Source organism: Arvicanthis niloticus, chromosome 24 (assembly GCF_011762505.2).
Source record: "Arvicanthis niloticus isolate mArvNil1 chromosome 24, mArvNil1.pat.X, whole genome shotgun sequence".
Lineage (NCBI taxonomy): Eukaryota > Metazoa > Chordata > Mammalia > Rodentia > Muridae > Arvicanthis > Arvicanthis niloticus.
Genome location: NC_133432.1, coordinates 2,917,380 through 2,936,508, shown reverse-complemented (window position 1 = coordinate 2,936,508; position 19,129 = coordinate 2,917,380). Strand labels below are relative to the sequence as shown.

Genomic DNA, 19,129 nt, shown 5'->3' with positions numbered 1-19,129 from the left:
CTGGCAACCAGCACTCAACAAGAGTTGACTGGGGTCATTTTCAAGAAAGGCAGACAGGGAATATGGCCTAGTGTCTTGGGCAGGAAGGGGGATCTGCTCATGGACCCTTGGGGCTCAGGGTAGCTGTGTCTACTAACATCTCCCACAAGACAGGATCCTTGGGCAGTCATGGCCATGCTGGTTGTGCCCACTATCATCCCTACTCAGGGGTCAGAGTTACAGGAATGCGAAGGACTAAGAAGGAGGCATGGTGAAACCAGATCCTAAAGTGCTTACAAAGCCCCAGACAGGACACCACACACCGAGACTTCAAAATTTCAGATAACTGCACTGGTTACTGGTTGGTTGGTTGTTTTCAGGACTGGTAGTCTCAAAAAGCAAAAATAAGAGCAAAGTTATGTCACCCCAGAAACAGCCAAATCCAGGTGCTTGTATTGACCTATTTTCTATTGTTGTAGCAAAACCCCTCACTGCAGGCTGTGTGGGAATCCCACAGAAACTGTGAGAACGTGCCGTGCAGAGGGAGGACAGTGCTGGATCCTACACTTTGTTTTGTCTTTGGCAGATAAACAAAAGTCGGTCAGAGGTCTGCAGGAGAATGAACTCATGATGGAGAATCCAAGCAACCCTAGGCTGGTTTGCGGGTCTGCTGGACACTGGGTCCACCCCCTTCTTACATCAGCTGGACATTAGGTCCACCCCCTTCTAGGTCCGCCCCTTCTTACATCAGCTGGATATTGGGTCCTCTCCCTTCTTGCATCATCTGGACATTGGGCCCTCCCCCTTCTTGCATCATCCGGATATTGGGTCCTCCCCCTTCTTGCATCATCTGGACATTGGGCCCGCCCCCTTCTTACATCACTCTTACATCATTCCGTTTCGGTCTCACCTAGAGTCTATCAGTGCTGAGCCCACTGGAGTCCATGGAACCCACTGCCTCCTCTAATGGTATGTGCTGTGGCTCAAGCAGAATCACAGACACTGCTGATGTTTGAAAGAATTAAGATGGGAGCCAGGGGACGTGGCACAGAAGTAAGGCACCTGCCTTGAGTCTTTTCCCTAGATGGCTTTTGGAAACTGGACTGGTAGAGGAGACAAGAGCACGGTAGGAGAAAGATGACTGACAGCTCATCCTCATGCTCAGCTTGTCTGGATTTAGAGCCACCTGGGAGACACACCTCTGGATGTGCCTGTGAGGATGTTTCCAGAGAGGTTTGACTGAGGAGGGAAGACCCACCCTGGATGTGGGCAGCTCCATCCTTTTTGGTCAGTTCTGGGACTGACTAAAAAGAGGAAAATGAGTTGAGCAGCGAGCTCCTGATCCACTGGGTCAGGGTGCCCAGCTGCCTTACACTCCGGTAGCCATGCCTACTCCATGCTGGGCTGCACTCTCAAACTGCCCAAATAAACCTCTCCTTCCTTAAGTTGGTCTTGTCCGGTTTTCCATTATAGCAAAGAGATGAGTAGCTGATTTGAATGGTTTCGGGTTCTCAGAGAAGAATGAGGCCAGCTGTGTGCCCCCTCTCAGTTCACAGCCAAGCTCTGTGACCTTTTGGGTCGCATCTTGGGCAGGTCAGAAGGAGGAAGCCGAGGTCAGCTGCTCTGTTCTGGGAATCTGGACCAAGCATTTGGCTTTCTAACCAGCCCGAGGCAATGTTGGCGCCTTCAGTTTCCTCTGTTGTTGGCCTCCAGCTGGGCACACTGGACATGTGAAGAGCGGGCTGGGGGCTCCCAGCGAGAGACGGATATAAAGACGACAGAACCTGGAAGTATGAGTTCAAATCTCACGGGGTTCCTCACAGAGGCCATGTGCAGCCATCCTCCCCCTCTTCCTCGCCTCTGTTTGTGAACAGTGAGGGTTGCCAGGTAGATCACATGCTGGCAAGCTTGACCCCAACTGAGTTCCACCCCTGGTGGAAGGCGAGAGTGTCCATCATGATGGCCTCTGAGGCCCACTGTGGGAGGTGTGCCCACCCAACCCTACTAAATAAATGCTTAAATTTGTTTGTTTGTTTATTTTTAAGAAAAGAAAGGTGAGCTAGCTTAAACAAGAGGTCGGCTTTGGGGCCCAAGGGCCATCTTGTGCTGGATGCCTCTCCGGTACTTAACCCCCTGATTGGAAGGGGCTAAGAGACCCAGATTTGGGGAACACCCATGCCTATACGGTCACATCTGGTCAAGGGCGTGATCAGAGCTTAAATTTAAGCTGAGGACCAGTGCCAGCTCTAGAAGTAGGTGGAATGTTCTAGCACAGGGGTTCCTCAACCGGAAGAGGCATCAGAGTTGCCTGGTGGTCCCATTTCACAAGTTTTGGTTCAGCAGCAGGAACTCAGGAGGTGACAATTACATCACAGTCTCCATGGTGTGGATAGCGGCTGGCCTGGAGCATCACAGAACCACAGCTTTTAGCGACTCTTTAGCACCTCTGTAAAGAGCATGACGGTGCCAAGCAGTTCAGGCAGAGCCGATGCCAAAATCAGAAATGTCTGCTACAGACTTGGGTTCGAATCTTACCGCCGCCCTGACCAGGAGTCTTCCTAACAGAGTTCCCCGGGAACCACGCCCCGGCTCTGTGAGGCAAGCACGGATACCGGTTCTCTTCTGGGATTCTAGGCAGTGCTTCTTGCTTCGGCGCCAGGTCCTCGGTCGCGCCTCCGACTGTCGCGCGCCTCTCCACTGGCCAGCGTTGCTATGGCAGCGCCGCAGGCGGGGATGCTGAGGCTGAGACTCGCAGTAGCCCCTTTGTGAGAAGTGGGAGAAATGTGCACCCCACATCTCTCTGCTCGAATCCCGGACCGCAAGATGGGTGCTTGTCCGAGCGCCCCACCCCACGCCACCCCCACGCCCGAGGCCGGGTGCGGCACACCTCCGCCCGCCAGCCGCTCCTGCATTAAAATTTCATGGGCGCTGCAGTAAACGCCAGGACGACGCCGGCTGCGCTGGGGGGCCTTAGGGAGGGAGGCTGCGGACCAGTGCGGGGAGGAGTTTGTGAGGGGAGGCGCTTGCAGGACTCCCCCAGTTCTGTTAAGAGCTGGGCACAAAGAGCCCTTTGCACTCCAGCCGCAGGAGCCAGGAGCCGAGGTAAGCCGGGGTCGCCATTCCTACTCCCCGCCGTGCGCACCTGATCCTCGGGAGGGTGACGGGGGTCCCACAGTCCCAGGGCAATGGTGGACCGCGCTGAGTGGATGACGGGGCTCCCGACCCGCAATGGCCAGATGTGAGGCTCCAGTGGATGGACCACGGGGATGGGGACACAGAGGATGCTCAGGGTCTGGTAGTCATGGTCTGAGGGGAAACAAAGACCCTTCCCTTCCCCCACAGCTAGATGCACATGGGCGTGGGAACTCCACACAGTCCACAGGGTTAGCAGGTAGCCCTCCAGGCTGGGGACTGCGCCCAGGCATGGAGGGTGGGGTAGCGGGTGTCGTCTCTGATTCCCTTCCCCCTACGCCCAGCCCTTACCCTTCCTCCACTTATGGGACTCATCCCAGACCTGAGGCGTCCAGCGCAGCCTCAAACCCAGTGCATCTCTGCACTCCCATTGCGACATCGCTCTGGATGGTGATTGCACATCCTGGGGGGAGTCACTGCTTTGGCACAACAGTCCCACGAGGTGGTAAGAACCCATTTTAAAGACAAGGAAAAGGAGGTCCAGAGAGGGTTAGTGGCCTGTCCAAGGTCACCCAGCCAATGATTTTTGAGTCCGACACGACGGACTCTGAAGCCCACATGACATCTCTAAAACGATCTGGGGTAACCCCAGAACTCACTAGTTCGGTTCCTCAACCCTCCTGGGCTCTGAGACACCCTCTGCAGAAGCTGGGGTTTTGAGAGGGAAAGGTGCAGACCTCTTCTCATCCGAGGCGCGAGCGAGATTATTATTTGGACAGAGGGATTCCGGGGACCCCTGCCTCCCTACTCCCGTCCGGGGCTCCCGAGCACAGACCGCCAGGCGTCGGGGATCGCTGGCACGCACACCCCACTGCGGGAGAGGAGTCGCGCCAGGAAAGCGCCCCCACCTGCTGCAGGGAGGGGCTCCGGGAGCGAGGGCAGAGCGAGAACTTGCTGGAAGCTGGAAGCCGGTTTGTTTTTCTCGGCGCCAGCGTTGCGCTGAGCTGGGCTGAGCTGGGCTGAGCTGGGCTGAGCTGGGCTGAGCTGGGCGCTGCCTGCTGCCTCCCTAGAGCGCTCTTCCCAGGAGGCATCGGCAGGCAGGGATGAGTAACCCCACACTCCGGGGCTCCCCTCAAGTGAGCTAGTGTCCCGCCACGTGGCCCCGCGCTGCGTCAGCACATGTAGGGCGGGGCTGCGTATCTGGAGGTGCTCAGAATCGCTCCTGATCTCGGAGGGGGGACAGCAGGGGTCCCCTGGGCCTGAGACCTGCCCCTACCCCCAGCTTCAGAAGCGAGCAGCACTCGTCTGGGCAAACATGTTCCTGGGGTCACCCATCTGCTCCCTGCTTTGTGAGGGCACTGAACTCACCCTAACCCGAGTTTGGTTGATTTCCTATTGAAACAGCTTTAACCTCTGCACACCCTAAATTTTGTCTTTTTATATCTTTTGCTGTTGAGAATGGGTCTGAAGTCTGCCCTACGCTGACCTTGCGGAAAATTTCTCCCCACCCCGTAATGGTGTGTGTGTGTGTGTGTGTGTGTACACACAACCTCTTTTAACAACCATAGAAAAATGAGTGTTGGCCAGGCATGTTCCTTGCAGTCTCAAGGCTTGGTGGTCTGAGGCAGGAGGATGGCAAGTTTGAGAATAGCCTAGGCTACAAAGTGAGTTTTGAGCCAGTCAAGGCTATATAGTGAGACCCTGTGTAAGAAAGAAAGAAAGGGAGAAAGGGGGGCAGGAAGAGTAAATGGGGGGTGGGGGGTGGGAGACCATGCTAAAGCCAGACTGGCTGCTCATCCTTGTCATCTTGAGATAACACCAACACTTGGCAGGCTGAGGCAGGGGAATTACTTTTTTTTTTTTTTTTTTTTTTTTTTTGAGGCAGGATCTCACTATGTAGACCAGGATAGCCCGGAACTCACAGAGGGTCCATCTGCATCTACCTTCCAAACGCTTGGGATTAAAAGAATGCTTTTAATTACCCCACTATACCCAGGTAAGGATCACAAATTTAAGTCCAACCTGGGCTACATCACGGCACCCTGCCTTGATTTTTTAAAATGTATAATTTTGGTACATTTTTTTCCCCCTCGAGAACCACCTTTCTAAATTTAATAAAAACAAGAATTGCGAAGCTTTGGAAAAGACAGAAATAAGAGTAAACTCCATTTTCACTGAAACTCACCTCACAACAGGCTAGGGCCCACTGTGGTGTCAGGGCTTCACAGGAGACTTCCCTCCTACTGCTCCCCTCCCCTGCCCTGCCCTGTCCCCCCCCCCCCCATTCTGTGGTAGGTTGCTTTCCCCTGGCTCAGCTCACACTAAAAACCGCCCCCAAGTTTACTCATTGGAGTTGTGGTGGAGAGAAAGGGCTGAGAGCAGAGGTCTGTGCGTGATTCTTCCTCACCATATCAAAGTTAGGCATTTCCCAGCCTCAGTCTCTTCAGCTGTAGAGTGGGGTCATGGTTTTGGGGGTGGAGGGCTGTTGACTGTGAACCAAGATCAGCCACCTTATCAAGGGCAGACCCTGTAACACACCTGCTGGGCCTGCTCACTCACGTGGTACCTGTCTTGGGCTGGCTGTGTGCCTCTGGACAATGCTACCCTTCTGGGTGACCTTCTGCTGTTGGGACAGTTTGCTTCTGGGGCACCCGGCCTTTTGTCCAGGTTCAATGGGCTGGTGAATAGCTTATGGCTCAGTCCTCTGTTCCCAAGGGACCCCCCCCCCTGCTTTTGAGGTCTGGCTCATTTGTCACTCTGAGAAACAATGGTCCAGATTCTCAGAGGCACCAGCTGGCCGAGGGTGACATCTGTCTCTCATTCTTTTCTGCACTGATGGGGCAGGTGTCCCCTCTCCCTCTTGGTGCCAGGTGGCCCCTCTGGAGGAGCCAAGGGGAATGAGAGTCTTGACCATTGTGTCCCTCAGGCATAGGAGACTATAAAAACAAACCCTAGCTTACCCTGGTGCAGCCGCTGTGTGGGGGAAGATACCTCGCTTAGAGCTGGAAGATGGCATGTGTCTATGACCTCAGCACTTGGTGGGTGGAATTCACAGTCATCTTTGCAAGTTCTGGGCCAGTCTGGGCTACATGGGATTCCCCCCCCCTTCTCTGTCTCTGTCTCTCCTTCCCGCTCTCTCAAAAAGAGGGGAATAAAAAGAAAGAAAAGAACGGAAAAAAAAAAAAAAAAACAAAAAAACCCTTGCACTTAGGTATCAGTGGGGTGAGAAAATAGGGATAAAGGTCATGTGACCATCCAGCAATTTAGACTGGAGTCAGGTTTCAAACCTGGATCTAACATGTGCCTGTGAATAACACAGTGCCACCTGTCCCTTAAAAGGGGACTCAATGAGTCACCTTGGGGCCATGAACTCAGCTGTAGTAAACTGACTCGGATTAAACTTGTGGTTGTCCCCAGTGTCTGTGGGTCTCACTCCGCCATCTGTATCCAGAGCCCCAGTGTCCTGTGTAGAACAGGGACCACAACCCAGTTGGTCTTAGCTGGGTCCCCTTCTATTGCCTTTTGCTTTTCTTTCAACCCCTCTGGCTCCATGTGTTCTCTTTAGTGCTCTGTCCCCTGCCCAAGTGGCCAAGCTCCCTGCAGATCTCTAGAAGGTGCCACTTGCATTCCCAGGGGCTTCTGGAGCTCTGGGCACCAGAGCCTCCAGAGCAATTTGTGTCAGCAGTTCTCATCTGCTTCTGCGATGTGAGCAGAGATTTTAGCCCCCAGGTCAGGCAGAAAGAGCAACACCAGGGACCTCAAGTGAAGCCGGTGGCCATCTCCCTGGCAGCTCTTAGCTGTTACAGGAGCTGTGCACACTTCTTGTGCAGCATGCGTGTACTGTATATCCAACTGCTATACCACCAAAATGATGGTGTGAGGGTTGGTGGCCTGTCCTTTCACCTCACGTAACACTCATGGTGACGATGATGTCACACTTACTCGGTGGACAGGGGATTGAGGCTCAGCTCAGCACTTGGGAGACTGAGAAAGGAAGACCTTAAGTTTGAGGGGAATCTGAGTTTGAGGCCAGCCTGGGTTACATGGTAGGACCCTGTCTTAAAAAAAGAGAGAGAAAGAGAGAGAGACAGAGAGAGAGAGAGAGAGAGAGAGAGAGAGAGAGAGAGAGAGAGAGAGAAAAGAAAAAAAGAAAGACAAATCCAAGGTGCAAGGTCATGGTGGGTTTCTCTGGGTTCTGTGCCTGAGCCCTTCCCATCACTCTCTGAAGACCTCTGTTGTGGTGATGCCAAGGTGTGTCAGGCCCTGGATACCCACCTCTCATTCCTGTCTTACTCTCTGTGATAGCTGGAGGCCGGTCTGTTTTCATCACGTGGACATGGCTGACCTGTCTCAGTGGTACCTGGGGGCCAAGCAAGGATTCGGGAGGTGGAGGTCAGCAGCTTTACCAAGTTGGTTCTGTTTCAACACGGGGGCTGAACCTCCTGAACCTCAAGGTAGGCACCTATGTTTTGTGGGTGCTAGTCTTTTGTCTAAGTTTCTATAAAGGGTTCCTGGTCTTGGCTTTTGGTGGGGGCAGAGCCATGAGCTAGGTCCATAGTCCACATGACCTCTGACCGTGAGATTCTCAGCACTGGTCCTTTCATCATGCGTAAATACCTTTTGTAGAAAACAACCTGGCAGATGTGTGATTAGCTTGTTTTTAAAAATTAGTGTACAAAATAATGTGTTTGGGGCAGGCAGAGTGCTTACCTAGCATTCAGAACCTTCCGGGTTGGAGCTCCAGCACACCAGGAGCCAGATGTGGTAACATAAGCCTGCAATACAAGAAGTTCAAAGTTAACTCTGGTTACATTGGGAGTTTAAAGCCAGCCCAGGCTATTTGAGACTCTGTCTCAAAACAAGCAAGCAGTAGACAAACAGAAGTAAAAAACCAGGGGCTGGAGGGATGATGGCTCAGTGATTCAGAGCATTGGCTACTTTTACAGAAGCCCTAGGTTTGATTTGTAACACCCAGGTGGTGGCTTGCAACTGTAACTCCAATTTCTGGAGATCTGACCACCCCTCTGCCCCCACTTCTGACCTTCTTAGATACACTGCACACACATGGTATATAAACATATGTGCAGGCAAAACACTCAGACTCATAAACATTTTTAAAAAGCTTTAAAAAAAACCCAAAACAAAAGAAACATCTGTGTCTCGTGCCTATGTGTCCCCTCCTAGGCTCAGCCTTCAGAGGGCCAGTGGCTGTGACCCCACTGTAGGTCAGGTGTGCGCATCTGGGTCCTGCCCTTTCTCAGTAATTCAGCCCTTTCTTGTATAGCTTAAGCACAGTGCTGCACTCCTGTTTCAAGACAGCCCAAACATTTTGACCACAATCACCACGTCCTGCAGTTGTGTTTAATGACACTGTCACATGTCCATTGCCCCTGTGAGATTGCCCAAACTAGGGAATCCATTCCTATTCCACAGGGAGCCCACTGATAAGCTACTTTGTATCCTCATTGTCCTTCTATGGACATTTTGTATAAACTTGGCCACACTCACAACTCATCTTAGTTTTTTTTTTTATTTTATGTGTATGAGTTCACTGTAGCTGTCTTCAGACACACCAGAAGAGGGCATCGGATCCCATTACAGATGGTTGTGAGCCACTGTGTGGATGCTGGGAATTGAACTCAAGACCTTTGAAAGGGCAGTCAGTGCTCTTAACTGCTGAGCCATCTCTCCAGCCCCTCATCTTAGTTTTTATTTTTAATTTTTGAGAGAGACACGCACACACACAAGAGGGAGGGAGGAGGGAGGGAGGGAGGGAGGGAGGGAGGGAGAGAGAGAGAGAGAGAGAGAGAGAGAGAGAGAGAGAGAGAGAGAAACTAACTCACTATTTAATCCAGGCTGGCCTTGAACTCATGACCCTCCTGTCTTAGCCTCCCCAGTGCTGGGATTCCAGGAGGGATCCACCATACCCAGCTCTAGGTCTGGCTTTTCTAAGCACGGCTTGTGTGGTTTGCTCAGGGTTTGTCAATAACCAGATCCTTTTTACCGCCCAGTTGATGCCACTGTGTGGTCATACATCTCATCTGTCCCTTAGGGATTTTAATTTGACCCATGCTTCCTACCTGGGGTGTGTTCCCACCAGGGTTGTATGATGGCTGAGTACAAACACAGCCTGTGTTTCTGCTGAGGGGCTGTACTGGCTGGTTTTGTGTGTCAACTTGACACAAGCTGGAGTTATCACAGAGAAAGGAGTCTCCCTTGAGGCAATGCCTCCATGAGATCCAGTTGTAAGGCATTTTCTTAATTAGTGATCAAGGGTGGGCGGGCCCATTGTGGGTGGAGCCATCCCTGGGCTGGTGGTCCTGGGTTCTATAAGAAAGCAAGCTGAGCAAGCCATGGGGAGCAAGCCAGTAAGCAGCACCCCTCTATGGCCTCTGCATCAGCTCCTGCTTCCTGCCCTGACTTCCTTTGGTGATGAACAACAATGTGGAAGTATAAGCTGAATAAAAACCCTTTCCTCCCCAACTTGTTTCTTGGTCATGAATACAAACCCTGACTAAGACAGGGGGCATGGTCTGTGTTTCTGAATTCGAGTCACTGATGAATTGATAGAGATCCTGGCTAAGTTTCCAGAATAACGGCTCAAGAGTCACACACGTTGTGCCTGTGGGGTTGGAGAGCCAGAGCTTCACCCTGGCTTGAGTGGCTTCCAAACTCACAGCTTTCTTTCTGTGCCATGAGACTGAATCAGCCTCACCCTGGGAACCAGGATTCTCTGGAGACCTTCACTGTCCTCAGAATGACCAGGATTCCGGGTCTGCACCCTGTGACAGGGTCCCTGTGGGTTTGTTCACAGAGTTCCTGCTGGTTCCCAGGTGGCAGAAGAGTGGAGGGATTTGGGAAAGGTCACAGCCACCCTGCAAAGCAGCCTTGTAGATAAGTATCTCTTCAGCAGCCCACCTGCCCTCTGCTGCTGCATGCACGAAAGGGTCAGCTCTGGAACCCCCAAAGGGAGGGTGGATGGATGTCCTGTGACTCTGGCTCTCGAAGATGCCATTTGTAAGCCCCCACAGGCTACTCGGTCTTGCAGACACATGGAGACCTCCTCAGGGTTCCCCGAGGGACATGTTTCTCCATCAGCTCAAGGATCCTGTGACAGGAGGCTCTAAGAGCAGCTATGAGATATCTTACCTTCCCTGGCTCTGGGTTTGGAGGAGAGATGTAGCATGACTGTCAGGAAAAAGCAAACCTGAGCCCTGGGGTGGGATTCAGGGCACTCCCTTCTCTCCTTCACCCTGGTGAATGGGTGAATCGCGGTGGTCCTCACAAGCCCTGTGGCCACCTGTTCTTTATTGTGGGAGTCACGGGAAAGGAGGGGACTGAGGTGAGCAGAGGCTGCTTTCATTTTCCAGCCATGCTTTGAATGGCCACCAAGTACCCTTGTGTGACAGGGCAGGGATCAGAGAGAGGTACAAGCTTCCGGCAGCCACTGTAGTACTAAGCTCAGAGTTCCAGATTCCCCCTCTGTCCAACACCCCCTTCTGTTGTCCCTTAGCTGACCCATTTGCTCCGGGTTTTCTTGGATCACTCAAGTACCCACAATGCTCTAGGTGACAGAGGAGGAGGAGGCAGGTGGTTCCTGAGCCAAGGGAGGGCTTGGGCATGGTCATCTCCTGGAGCGGGGATTTGGTGGTGGTAGGGTGCTGGCTCTTCTGTCTTCCAGATCATCCAGTGATGTCTGTGTAGGGGAGGAGCTAGGCCTTCCATGATGTCAGGTAAGGGTGAGAAGCATGCTTCCTTTTAGGAGAGTGGGTAGTCCTCTGTCTTATATTCTATCCCATGACCAGAGCCCTTCTGCCTCTGAGGAGGCCTGGGAGCCAGAAGCAGGAGGTTTGCTGTGCATGGCCTCAGTAGGGGAGGATGAGAACAATCTGAACCCCTTCCCAGTGGAGGCTGGGGGGTGGGGGTGGGAATCATCATCTCACACTGATACGAATTTGACCTTTAAGGTGATGCCGTGTGTCGAGGTGTGAACAACAGAGAGATGGTCCCATCCTCTGAGATCTTCAAGTATGAAAACACATCAACACAGCCCAGCAAGCGGGTGAGCTCTCTGTCTTGTGGGGTGCCGTGTCTGTGTGTGGGGTGCAGTGTGCATAGGGTCTCAGATGAAGCCGTTGGGAACTCTGGAGGTCTCTTCCTGTGTCCACTCCACCCCTTCTCAGACCCTGGCCTCCTGGGGTCACTCTGGATCACCTGCCATTAGCTTTCTGCTGATCTTTTTCAGTGAACCCCAACCGTTGGTTCCTTTACCACTTCCTGTCTACGTTTATTCTGAAAGATTTGTGTCCCAAGCTCTGCCTCCTGTCGCCATGTGTATGTTTGTATGCTGGGAGCACAGGACGTAGACTAAGGGTATCTGGGGTATCCTCACCTTCTTTCCTTGTGCCTCCCTCAGACAGTTCTGTGCATCTCCAGACCCTGATCTACCTTGGAACTCTGGGCATCCCTTGGATTCTGACCTCCTGGAACTGGCGAGCAACCTGTCTCCCTGAAGACCCTGTCCTTCCCAGTACCTGAGACGGAGCCCCCTGAAGAAGAGCCATTTCTGGAAGATGTACTACATAGGATTCTCCCTGCCTTTGATGGACAGCTCCAGGGGTTGGGACAGGGGGAGGCTGCAGTTTGGAGCCCAGGGGTACTGGAGGTCCCTCCTCATCCATGTGGACTGGAATCCTCCAGTCACTGGTGATGGGGTGGAGCTAGGCCCCCTCCTGGCCACAGGGTGGTGTCTCAGAGGACCTGTGGGTAGGGCAGGGACTCCACAGGCACAGAGGAGCTGCTGGAGAGGAGCCCAGTGTTTGTCTTTGTCTGTTTTTTTTTTTTTTTTCTCTCTCTCTTTTTTTCCTTTTCCTTTTCTTTTTTTTTCTGTCTGTTTGCTGGTTGAGTGATGAGTCTGTTTGGGTGTTTCTTGGGTGAGGCTTAGCTCCCTGCTGGTTGTGGGGAGAAGACAGCCAGCCAGTCCTTGCCTGGGAGGAACCTGGCTAGCTCAGAATGGGGGCTCTAAGATAAGGAGACCCAGTAGGGAGGTTCACAGGCAGAGCCCCAGGCCCAGCTTCCTCCAGTCACTGGAGAATGGGCTGCACCCAGTCTCTGGTTACAAAGGCCTTGGCCAGGACATGAGAGTACTCACCCAGCACCCCGTTCATGTTGCATAGCTGTGAAGGGACAGAGGCTGGCACACACACCTTCCTCAGGGCGCAGTGCCCAGTATAACCTCCTGTCCACGCTTATCACAGATCCTCCTGGAGGAGATGGTTCTACAATCAGCAATAGAGCAGTATGTGGTTTTCCTTGGAACAGTCTAGAAACAGGAAGCCCTTGTCCAGGGTGGGGGTGGAGCAGTTGCATATTTCTTCTCCTCCTGGGCTGTGGTACTCAGGCCCAGAGACTCACACTACAGGGCTTGAGGCCGGCAAAGCAAAACCAACGTGCCAGCAGTAGCTTATGTCTTTATGGGGCCTTTCTCTGTGTCCAGGGTGAGTGAGGCTTCAGGGATTTGTCCATAGGGTGATGGTCTTACCATTTTAGGATCCCGACTTACCTCATCTGAGCTTAGGTGCATCCTTGATGGTCTTGTCTCTCTGTGCCTTCACATAGGGGCTGGGGATTCAGCCTGTGCCTCTTGGGAGGACTCTGACAGGGAGGTCTCACAAACGTGAGTAGCCAGTCTCCCCTTCAGAGTTCCTCACATAGGGAGGAACAGATGAACATAAGATGGGTACAGGGTTGCCGGCGCTGTGCCAGGTGTCTTGGAGACATACATGGTGGCTGCAGCCAGTATAGAGCCAGCTCAGATAACACAGGGCAACCTCTATAAGTCTACAAGCTTTGATTTCCATGTCTGTCATATGGGCCATATGGTTTCCTGAGGGCCCAGGCAGCTCTCAGAGGGCCCTGTGTTTGGCTCAGTGCTGGGCTCTCAGTAGATGTACCATACAGTTCAGTTCAGTGGGAGTTTAGGGAGTTTAGGTGAGGGCTCATCCTGGTTGGGTAATGTCTGATGCAGAGGTGTTTCTGGCTGGGCCACTCCGGTCTGCCTTGCTGACCAGTCTGGGGCAGCGGCCACCTTTGTCTCTCTTGTAGCTTGCCATGTTTTCCAGAAGGAGAGGAACCTTGTTTCCTACTAAAACATGGGTTCCTTCATGGTTCTTCTCTGTGAGTCGTCTTGGGAAATACAGGTGCTGTCCAGCTCTACTTCAGACATTTACAGTTTCATAGTTAGCTAGTCCGTGGAGAGAAGATGTGTCCAGGAAGAATTAGGCAATGGGCAGTCAAAAGAGGCCAGAGAGGGAGAGAGACCCCCAGATCTGGCACTAGGGAGAGGCTTCCTAGTCAGGCTGACCTAGCAGGGCTTTGGAGGATGAGAAAGGTGAGTCTTAGCGGTTGGAGAGAAATTAAAGCAAAATTTAAATAGGTCAAAGACAGTGCAGGACTTTTCAGAGCCTTGAAATGGTAAGGACTCTCAGACTCTCAAGGTGGGATGGAGGGATGAAACATTTCCTGGCTACAGAATTATTTTCTTCCCAAACATCTAGAACATTGGGAGACACAGGTTGGGCTTTAGAAGAGCCTAGAGTGATGGGGAAAACAAGGTGTCCTGGTGTCACCTGGGAGGAAAGAGAAGCTGAAGGGGTGGGACTTGGGGGAGTCCAAGCTTTGCTTTAGGACTCAGGCCAGTTTCTGAGGAGGGTAAAGTAGGGCAGTGGTGGGAGCAGCCGGAAGCCCAGGAGTTGATGGTGGAAAAGATGTTCATTTATAAGTGCAGCAGCTCTGGGGGCTGGGTGGGTTAGCCATTTTGTGGAAAGACGCCTGTGTGTGTGTGTGTGTGTGTGTGTGTGTGTGTGCGTGCCCGAGTGCGTGTGTGCGCGTGCGTGCATATGTGCACACGCACAAGTATGTGAGAAGATCCTTCTGAGAAGGGGCTGGCCACAACCAGGCAGGGGGTTTGCACTGAGAACAATCTGGGTACATTTTTCTAGCAGATCTGAAGTGTTTGTGGGGCTCCGAGACCCACAGCCTAGAAACGGAAGCTCTGGGCTTCCAGCATGGGTCATTGAGGTCAGGCTTGATTCCTGTGGTGGGTGCTGATGGGGTATAGAGGCAGACCCCCTGCCCTGGTCAGGCCCCATGCCCAGGCTGGTGGGGATAGGAGGCCTGTGGTGGGTTGGGGCGGGAGTAGGGGGGAGAGGGGATGGCTGCATGGTGTGATTAACCTACTAACCAACCCAGGGCTCGGCCAGGATGCTGTGGCACTTGACGAGATGCCTGGCCTTCTGTCAACAGACTAATCCACTAACCTGGCCCGAGCATGTCCTACTAACCCTGCAGCAGCCAAACCCTACTAACTCTGCAGGCCAGGGGCCTTCCCAGAGGCTGGGACGCCGAGCAGACAAGGCCCAGGAAGGTCCTTCCTGGGGGCTGGGATCTATGTGCAGACCCATCCTGCAGGACAGGGCATGCTAAGAGACTCACCAACTCTGCCACTTGCTGCTGGCGGAACGGGACCCTTCTACTTCCCTTGGTGCCTGTGGTGAGGTGACAAAGGTGTTGCCACATGGCAGGGACTTCAAAATGGAAAAAGACATGCTGAGGGCGGGCTGCAGGGGACTCGGTGGTACGTCCATCCTCTGATCTCGGGTGTTCTGCACACAGACCCTTCTACCTGGGGCAGACACGTGCTTTGAACCCCTAACGTCTCTTCCCTTTCTCCCCTCTTGCCAGCTTTCTCTCCCATAGGCAGCTCTTTTGATTACTAATTGTCTAACCCTGGGGCACCCCATGCACACCCCGCCGCCCCTTAACTAACGGCCCCCCGCTGCCTTCTTCTCTCTAGTGACTCTCGTGTGTGTCTGCTGGTGCTGTGCTCTGACCTACTGACCTACTAACCTGGCCCTACTAACTGGTTTCTCTTCTTACTAACCCAGCCCTGCCGAGCTCTGGGCTTCCTGGGGGCTGGTCCCTCCTTTTGGCAAGCAGATGTCCCCAGGCTGTCCAGGCCAGGTCTGAGGCAGGGGACATCCATATTAGTGATGCCCAGAGGAGGAGGAGGAGAAGGCTGTCCTGTGGACGTGGGACGCTGGGCTCCGAGCATGACCTCTCTCCTCTGTGCACAAGTCTGGTTGCCACCAGGAGTGGATGGGACCAGGGGACCTTGTGGGAGCCAGTGTGTTGCCTGGGGCTCTAGAATTGGCAATTCTGGGCCCTACCTAGCTGGGGACCTCTGTGATTTAGGGCAGGGAGAAAGGGATAGGAATGTCAGGGGCTGGCTATCTTGTACAGGATCTCAAAGGTGTGTGTCTGAACCCGAAGCCCTACCTGGAAGCTATAAGTGAGTTTTCTAAGCAAGAAGCAGGTGTTTCCCTGAAAAACAAACAAACAAACAAACAAACAAACAAAAAAACCCCACAGAGTAGAGTCAGGCATCTGCCATGTGAAGCCTGAGAGGGCATCGGGAAGAGGGCCTTTCTCTCAGCCTGAGGCGAGATGGCTAATGACCAGTAAGAAGGTTCCCCATATAGCTAGCCAGGCCTTTCCAGCTGAGAGAGGTGGGAATCTCAAACTGGAAGTCTATTTGGGACCATTTTCACACAGGAAGTAGGTGTGAGGATAGTTTTCCCCTCTCAGGAAGTGTTTAGAAACACTTTCTCCATGCTTAGAAAGGACAGGCTGCGGGTTGTCATGACGCGCCTCTATAAGCCCTTAGGGCTTATGGGCGGAGTAAATGGGTGCCGGAAGTGAATCCTAGAGACCCACAGGCTCATGGGAAGTCATCCCAGTTCCTTGTCCAGTTGATACCTGTGCCTCTGCCCCAGCCAGCCTCCCCCAGAGCCCGCCAGCTGCTAAGCCAGGGCCACACCTGGGGGTGATTTCATGCCTCACCTCCAGTAGGCTCATGGCCTCTCTGGGCTAACCTCTGGCTCCTTTGCACTAACTCAAGCTCTCCCCCAGCTAATCCCTGCCTCTTCCTGGCTGCCCCAGGGGCTGACCGCTAGCAGCCAGCCCCGCCCATGGGGGGCTCCAGGCTCCTGGCCTGGCTTTGGCCGGCTCCTTTGAACCACCCTTTCCTCTGGACTAATGTATGCCTTTCTGGTCTGTTCCTTCCGGCAGAAATGAATGGCTGTGGATTTCTCTCTGACTAACAGGTCTCACACTCCTCTCCCTGTTACCACTAACGGCTTGGATGGCGGCGTGGCTGGCGAGGGACGGGCGGGCGGAGGTGCTGAGCTTGGTTGCTATGGGGAGGGTGTAGCTAGTGAGAGTAGGCACGTGACTGGTCTGGGTCAGAGCTTCCAAATGTCAATCAAAGTGGTAACCGGCTGGGGTGTGGCTCAGCCCAGAAGAAAGAATACTGTTTACTGAGCATCTTGGAGGGGCCAGACGTCCAGCCAGCCTTCTATGGGCGTGGCCACTGCCACCATCCATAGCTTTACAATCTGCAGTGGCCGTTAGCTCCTATAAACTACAGTGCCATTTCTTGCAAGCATTTCTATACGCAGTTCTTAGCTCATACAAGGGCCTAAGACACCTGTCTGCTGGGCCCAATTTGTTACTTATGGACTCATTGAGCACAAGATCGTGGCCTGCCTGGACTCCTTGTTTAGGAGACTTACAGAGTTTTTGGCCCTATGACGACATCAAGCTCCAGATAGAAATATCCAGAAGGGCTGTAAATTCTCCATCATTACACCCTGGAGTAAAATGGCTTGGTTTTTCCCACTAAATTTTCTAAGGTAGCTCTTTTACATGGTAGGTGTGCTGAGGGCAGGGAGTGTGGCTGGCAGGGAGTTAGGAAGAGTCCTCTTGGAGCAGGGACAGAAAGCCATGAGGCCAGGGAACCCTTGTGGAGCTGGGTGTGTCTGTGCGTGTGTATGTGTGACACCAGGTTGAAGTGGGCAAGAGATTGTTTCACTGAGTGGTCTGGAGGTCAGAGCCTAGAATGCTGGAGGCTGGGAAACATGCTGCCTGGTCAGTGGGTGCTCTGAGAGCTGCTTACCCACGGGGCTTAGGGCTAACTGCAGATATGCCAGGAGGGGCCTGAACCACACCCTGTAGGGAGACACCTTGTAGGAACGTTGGTTTACCTTCCAGGTACAGCTTGTAAGTACTCTCTGCTGCCCTCTCATGGTCAATCTGCTTCATTTCACCAACAATGCTCTGAGAAAGGCAGCACAAGGCTCTGCTCCTGATGCTGACACTAAACTCAAGCCTTCTCAAGGAAGGTGTGACAAGGTCCCAATTTGAGATGGTAGCTGGTCTTCAGTGTCTGTAATTATGTGTGTTGGGCCCAGGGCACTGAAGGTGACAGGGATCAGGAGAGCTAAGATGAGGTAGGCAGGGAGGGCTCGCTGAAAAGGGACCATGCTAGCTAAACCTTGACAGGCAAGGAAGGCATGGCTGGATACAAGCCACGCTCAATTTAGGATTAGAGAGGATCCAAACAAGAGTCTGGGAGATTCCTGGAGAAGTGTATCAAGCGAGAAGCTCAGGATATGGCAAGCCCCAAGCCTTGTTGGCTGTAAACATGGACTTCATCCCTTGGGATGCCAGATGTATCTGCAATTGTAATCCCAGCACTAGACATTAGTGACAGATCTCTGGGGTCTGCCTGCCTGCCAGTCTAGCTAGCAGCATATGGTCTGAGAGAGAGGATGACAGGGCTGGAGACCCAGACATCCTTGCTGGTATCAGCTCAGGTGGGACAGGTAGGAGCTTGCAATGTGTGCTAGTCACTTTACAGGAAGCACTAGATCTTCTGGTAGCTTGGAAGACACTTCGGTCCATCTGGAGAGGAGCAGAGTTCATGGTATTCCACCCTCACTTGGGGATCATAGGAGATCCCCGGGAAGCAAGGGACAGGGGGGACATCGAGGAACTTAAAACTTAACACAGGCCCTGATGGTGTACACCTCCTCCAGAAGATCTGGAGGTAGGTGGTGTTGGCGGTGATGGTGTGTATGTGTGTGTGTGTGCTTGAGTGAATGTGCATGCATGGCATGACACACACACACACACACACACACACACACACACACACAGAGAGAGATATGGTAGAGAAAAGAGAGATTATAAGTCTAGAAAACTGAGCCCCTGAGGCTCGTTCTAATCACCTGCACTTGGGCTGCATCTGCCCCCTAATTCCATTGAACTTTAGGCTTCTTTGAGCAGGACCCTGTGGGTGCAGGACTGGCCTCATGTCTGAAGAGGTCATAGCCTGCTTGGAGGGAGGGGTGGAGCCACCATGGCCCCTCCCCAAGGGTGGGGCTTGTAGCAGTGAGGACAGCCTGGAGGTACTCAGGTTGGGGAATCTGTCTAGGGACCCATTGTTTTATAACCATCTCAGCAAAGATGTCTGTTCCATATTGTTCTTGCTGGGGGCGGCTGGGTGTGGGCCCCGAAAACCTGAGGCAGATCAAAAGATGTAGATCTTTCCAAGGGTCCAGCCACGGTTACGGGGCCTTTTGATTTTCATGCTTGTAGCTGCCTCTGTGTAAGATGCCATTTTGATATTAAAACCGGCGCACACTGGAGAGTGACTGGTTTATGAGGGGGAGGGTTGTCTTGGGGAAGGAGCAATCAGTGGGATTCCCGTCGTGGGGTGAGCTGAGTTGGTGGTGAGCCAAGACAGCAGAGCCAAAGAAGAACTTTTTAATTTATTAAGACATTCGGGGAAGATGGCTCAGCAGGTGGAAGTGCCCACTGTGCAAGTCTGATGGCAAGTGGGCAAGTCTGATGGCAAGTTCAGTCACTAATACCCACAGGAGAAGGGAGAATGGCTCATGAAAGGCTGACCTCTGACCTTTCCACATGTGCATCCTGGGGTGTCATTTCCCCCTCCTCTCTCAATGTAGAAAACAGAGCCTTTAAAAGTTATGATGACATGGAGACAGCTCAGTGGGTAAAGGGCTTGCCACACAAGCATGAGGACCTGAGTTCAAATCTCAGCAGTCACATAAAAAGTTGGATGTGGCGTGTGCTTGCTTGTCATCCCATACACGGG

At 52.9% G+C, this 19,129-nt stretch overlaps 2 long non-coding RNA genes across 5 annotated transcripts; one reads left to right on the top strand and one right to left on the bottom strand.

Moving 5' to 3' along the window:
* Positions 1–2,000: 2,000 nt before the first annotated feature.
* On the bottom strand, positions 2,001–3,418 carry LOC143437554 (uncharacterized). Its single transcript, XR_013106971.1, has 2 exons — positions 3,122–3,418; positions 2,001–2,740 (listed from the first exon to the last, which is right to left on the bottom strand). It is a non-coding gene; the product is annotated as an uncharacterized LOC143437554 (long non-coding RNA).
* On the top strand, positions 2,738–18,657 carry LOC143437553 (uncharacterized). Of its 4 annotated transcripts, none has more exons than XR_013106967.1 (6): positions 2,738–3,081; positions 4,997–5,107; positions 7,417–7,565; positions 9,926–10,844; positions 11,079–11,173; positions 11,528–18,657. It is a non-coding gene; the product is annotated as an uncharacterized LOC143437553 (long non-coding RNA). The 4 variants fall into 4 exon arrangements; XR_013106968.1 differs by having other exon boundaries at positions 4,993–5,107; XR_013106970.1 differs by lacking the exon at positions 2,738–3,081 and adding an exon at positions 3,497–3,616.
* Positions 18,658–19,129: the final 472 nt, after the last annotated feature.